The 5902-nt window shown below is 33.7% G+C and overlaps 1 long non-coding RNA gene across 1 annotated transcript; it reads right to left on the minus strand.

Moving 5' to 3' along the window:
* Window positions 1-756: 756 nt before the first annotated feature.
* LOC133200959 (uncharacterized) lies at window positions 757-3838 on the minus strand. Its single transcript, XR_009723019.1, has 2 exons — window positions 3757-3838; window positions 757-1104 (listed from the first exon to the last, which is right to left on the minus strand). It is a non-coding gene; the product is annotated as an uncharacterized LOC133200959 (long non-coding RNA).
* Between the last annotated feature and the right edge of the window lie 2064 nt (window positions 3839-5902).

A 5902-nucleotide genomic window follows, 5' to 3' on the forward strand; every position in this document is an offset into this window, starting at 1 on the left:
GAAACCATTCTTATTCTTATTTAACCAAATTCATAATAATGCGGCTAGGATATGTTATGTTATTGTTTGGTATATTTCTATGATGAGTGCAAATGAATCGATCAAATATTATCTAAAATAGCTAAAATTAGAGATGCTTTACAATTCAATGTTCTTTATTACATTTGTCCCAAATGGCTCAAAGCTAGATTTGTAAACGAACAATAAAAGTTGTTTTTAGTTAATGATAAAAGGGATTATATTTAAACAAGCATTCTGAGAGTATTGCATGAGCAATACTAGTCCCCTACCGGCAAGTGTAATCTGGTTCCCGTTAAAAATTGAAAATGTCATAATCCGTCAAAAATCAATGAAGTGGAACGAAATGCAAACTTGATCAATAACTCATCAAGGTAAACTAACATACCAAAAATCAGCTCAATATCTGCAAGCGTTTAGAAAAAAAGTGCGGAAATCCCTGAAAAATTGAAAAGGTCGTAATTCCGTCAAAAATCATTGAAGCGGAACGAAATGCAAACTTGATCTGTAACTCATCAAGATACACTCACATACCAAAAGCAGCTCAATATCTGCAAGCGTTTAGAAGAAAAGTGCGGAAAACCAAGTGGGACAGACTGACAGACATACAGAGGGACAGACGGACAGAGGGACAGACAGACAGATAGACAGAAGGACGGACAGACTCAGAGGAAACCTATAGTCCCCTCAGGTTTTACCGGTAGTGGACTAATAATTTATAAAGTAATAATTTCAACGAAAGAATTGGAAAATTTTATTTCTATATTCCGTCATTTATCTAGCAGACAACTCCATTGCAGCATTTGTTAAACCCAGGGTTGTATGCTGTAGTCCCGCAGCAACTTCTACCCCTACCACGGCTATTAATAACTCCGTTGCAGCAAATGTCAAAGCCAGAGTTGTATGCTGTAGTCCCGCAGCAACTTCTACCCCTACCACGGCTATTAATAACTCCGTTGCAGCAAATGTCAAAACCAGAGTTGTATGCTGTAGTCCCGCAGCAACTTCTACCCCTACCTCGGCTATTGATAACTCCGTTGCAGCAAATATCAAAGCTAGGGTTGTATGACCGAGTTCCACAAACACCTGAGGAGAGAACGACTGATAATTAGCATCGCTGGTATTCAATTTCAAGGATATTTTTTTGTGAAAGCAGCATGTTTCTTGTTTAACTCACCGAAGAAAAAAAGTTCGATCATATCATTAAGTTTTAAAATATGGCGAGAATTTTCGTTCGTGATCTCTACCTTTTACATTCTAGAAACTCCTAATTATAACTACAAGTACGAATTGAAACATAGCGTGTACCTATGGTAATGTGGAAAGGGGGGAGGGGGCTTTTTTTAAGCAAATCGCAACGTATCTTAACACGTTTAACGTTGACTGTTTAGGAATAAAAAATGTCATGACCTAAATGCATTTTTATTTTTGTTTTAAAGTCCATTTTTAATGGTACCATAGCAGTAAAAGAAATCATAAATTGAACGGCGGGTGTGACCGGTCGACAGGGGATGCATACTCCTATATGGCACCTGATCCCACCTCTGATGTTTTAGAGGTCCGTGTTTGCTCTGCTCCTGGTTTGTATTGCTTAATTGACTTTGAGGTTGAATCCTGTTCGTTATTTCCATATATTTCACTCTATTTCTGTAGATCTGATAGACTCTTATTTCAAGACCATAAGACTACAATCCTTTATTATATTATTTATATTTAAATTTAACATTCATGTAACGTTTGATTATTGCCAAACGGAGAATTTTTTTTTTAAATCTATGGTGTAAATAGTTTTGATTCATGATAAATTGTTCTGTGTAGGACCCTATTACCTTTTTCAAATAATATTTAAGGTATTTGAAACATATCAGATCACCTGGCAAAAGATAAGATTTCGGGACATTCTGATGTATTTCTTAATATGTCAGAGATTAATTTAAGTATATTTGTAATCTTAACAATATAGTAAGGGCTTATTAAATGCATTCTTATTTGGTGTTTAGTGTTCAAATCAAAGAATAAAAAACCGTCCTGCTTTTCTGCTATTTTACTTCAGTCCCATCTGCTTCTCAACGACAACTTTGCGCTACTTTTTTGGATTGCTTTTAACTTTGAGTGATGTGGTACATCTTAAATGAAATATGAAGATGAACAGAAATCAAGCTAAAAGGTCCAATGAAACAATACAAATTCGGAGCAGGGCAAACACGGACCTAAAATAAATAATATCAGAGGTGGAATCAGGTGCCATGGGGAAGTAAGCATCCGGTGTGGACTGGTCACACCCGCCATGTGCTCCTCGTCATGAGAGGGTAAACGGAAAAAAATCCGTAGGCAACTCAGCGTGTGAAATCATGGCCTAACAATTTGTATGAAAAAGGTCAGTCAACATTCGACTTAATGATAGACTGTATTTGCTGACAGTGTCATTGTATAGACATTAGAATGTGTGAATTGTTGACTTTAACCGAGACTGTTGATACCCTTGTTTCATCAACTTATTTTTTGACAGCTTGCTTCGTTTTAGACATTGTTCGTAGGTAGAACATGCTCTTACGTATCGAATCAACTGGGAGACATATAAACTCCATATGCAGGTAATAATGGTATATTGCTAAATAAATAAGGGAAGTTGACGATTGAAGCCATCAAGTTTATCATAAACTTTTGTTGTTAGGTTAAAATTAACGTCTTTTCTAGTAAAATATCAAATATGAAACAGATGTGTCAGACTCTATGGTATCTTTTATTTCGAATTCAAATGGATATATCGAGTTAATGTAGGAATGAAAATGAATATTGTTCATAGATAAAACGTCGTTGATATATCTAAATGTTGAATTGAAGGCCACAGCAAGGGACTTCTTTTAATGTAGTTTTTTTAAAATAAATTCTGCTTCATGTGAATACAAAAATATGTCTGTTAATAACGGGGCAATTTTAGTACCCATGGAAATTCCGAGAAATTGTTGGAAGACTTGATCTCCAAAAACTACGTAGATATTGTCAATCAGAAATGTCAAGCATCTTCTTTATATTAACTTGTTAAGAATGTTCTTAACGAAAATTTGTAAATCACCAAGGTTAGTAGATTTCTGTGTTCCATTTGTATTGAAAAATACGCTATGTTTTTCCAATATTTTTAGTTCTATTTAGGTACAAACATGAAAACAAGAATCATAATAGATGTTTTGCCGACTTTTCAATTAAAAACATAGATCAGTTATGGTCGAAATAAATACCTTAAAATAAATTTCATAAGAATCACTTAATATATGAGGGCTAAAGAGAGTACTAAGTCAAATGCATAATTTTTTCGATTAGGTAAGACCTATACAATTATTTGTATGTGAAAAAAACTTACATTTAGCTTGCTATTAGACCCTCTTCAGTGTATAATTATATACATGTACTTTATAAACAATACTTATCTCAAACAATTAAACTACAAAACTTTCCTACCATAGAAATAATTCCTTTGACTTATTTGGAGCTTTAGATACATTCAATCTTAAAAAATTTGTTCTTACTTTTGAATATTTTTTTCGGTAACTCCTTCCAGTTTTAGGTTTCCTACAATTTTCCATGATCTTGTTTTGCTTTTGTATATGTTTCCATTTATTTTTACACTCCCTTCATATAAAATAAATAAATTTTCAAAAAAGAAAAAATGGTCATTTGAACATGACTTTTAATTAATAGATAATAACTAAGTTACTAAATAAATAAATAAATAAATACCTCGTCCTTGTGCTACAACCGAATCTGAGATCGAAAGGCAAAAGAAGGAAATGAACACCAAATACAAAATCATAGTTGACGTCTGTCAAGGCTTGTTTAATGGATGGCTACAATAAAAAATAATTTCAAAAACGTGTTACTTTTGAGAAGTGGCCTTTTTTGTTACTACAATCGTACTTTTTAGATACTACTATCGAGGTTTTTAGATACTACTATCGTTTCTGACATTTAACACATCAATTGACATAATATTTTTAATGTTAAGGTTACTCTTCAACCGCCACAACAAATGCTTATATCAACTGTACCTTACTCTCCCGTTAGATGTAATCCTCTGATATTTAAACAAACTACGCTTTTAAACAAAAATGCTAATTAGATTTGTAAATCCAGTTAAAATCAATAAATCATTGGTATGGTATTTTCCCGTTATTTTTACATGCGTGGTTACTCAGAGTTACTTTAGGTCAGGCACTTAATCAAATTAAGCACTTGCTGTATTTTTTTTTCAGTATCGAGGCTGTCATTCTTGCTTCAGTAGATAATAAAACATTAGGTATGTCATTATTCTTGTTTTAACACTCAAAGTTTAAAACTCTGTATGTCATCATCATCATAATAAAGGGTCGTAAGTACTATCATCTTCGCTGCTACACTAAAGACAGCGAAGAGCCTGTGGTGAGCCCTATGTATCAGTCAGGAAGACGAATATACCATTGTCAAATGCCTTACAATTGGTATGAAATATATCAGTCAAAATACTACACAATGATAGGTTATATTTGATAAGGTCATTATAACGACGATAAAATTTACGAAATGATGATTTTAAACAGGTTGTCTCTGTAACATCACCTTTTCTGTCAGTAGCCTGCCCCGGTTTAAATATACTCTTAAGTACTAGTATCGAATAAGTTGGGAGACATAAACACCATATGCAGGTGATAGCGGAATTTACTATATAAATAAGGAAAGTTGACGCTGGAAAAGCTTATGTCAACATTGTCTATATCACTAATCTAACATCCTAACTACAACCAGTCACATTATCGTCATCCACATTGCATTGATAACCGTTAAATAATCGGTTAACATATGTCATAACCATTATTGCTATCATCATCATCACTACAACACTTGAGGGTTAAAAAAAGTCAATCATTTCATCATCGTTATTATTTTCATTCCACTGGCCTGACTTTGTATGCTGTGATTTTTAATTGTGTTCAGCCTCGCGTGGAGAATTCCAGCATGGCATTCCATTGAAGTGGGTGTTTTGGTTTTTTTTTCCGTTGTGTCATCTCATGTTCTAGTTTGCGCCGAGCAATTCAACTGATGCTATAATTCATTGTGCTGCTGCTGCTTAATTAAAACAAACTTATTTACTTTGAAAATGTGTGCTGCTTTCAACATATTCATGAACTGGTCTGCTTTGCTTGCTTAAAACAAACGCAATTACTGTTCAAAATGTGTACTGCTTTCAACAAATCCATGCATTGCTTTACTTGCTAAAATATGTTGAGTAACGTTCGCGGTTAACCCGGAACGATAACTCTACATACATGTAAAGTTTATGTAAAATACATAAAATATAATTTCCGTTCGCGGTATACCCGGAACGGGCATATTTATGCTTATTAATAGTATATGTATATGCTTTCATGTTGTTTGCTGCTGCTGCTGCTTGTTGTAATTTGGGGTCGCCCTTTACGCTTGGCGACCCCTTGCTGCTTTTAAAAATGCCACGACCAACAATCGCCAATATCATAATAATCATGCTTGTATTATTTTCCTCTATATAAATAATGGGTTTTAAATACTTGTAAATCTGAATAATTGCTCATAGATACTGATCAGAAAATTTCTAAAAAAGAGTTTCTTCCACAGAAAACACAAATATACATATTTCTATGTGAATAAATGACATTTTTTAAACCACCGTATTTTGATTTGTGGAAACGCTTTCAAACCCTGAACTGAGTTCACAAGTGTAAAAAGACTCTGCTAGAATTTATTTGGACTTGGTGTAACATGCGCCTTCCTATCAATTTTTAAAAAATCAGATCGACTCGTAGTTTTCAATCCGTGATGTTTGACAATTGCATTAAACTTTTCACGGTTTAAGTGGTTTTTAAAGGAAATTTTT

This window comes from Saccostrea echinata, unplaced genomic scaffold, assembly GCF_033153115.1.
Source record: "Saccostrea echinata isolate AGI-Se365-2 ecotype Australia unplaced genomic scaffold, CSIRO_AGI_Sech_v1 ptg000041l, whole genome shotgun sequence".
Taxonomy (NCBI): domain Eukaryota; kingdom Metazoa; phylum Mollusca; class Bivalvia; order Ostreida; family Ostreidae; genus Saccostrea; species Saccostrea echinata.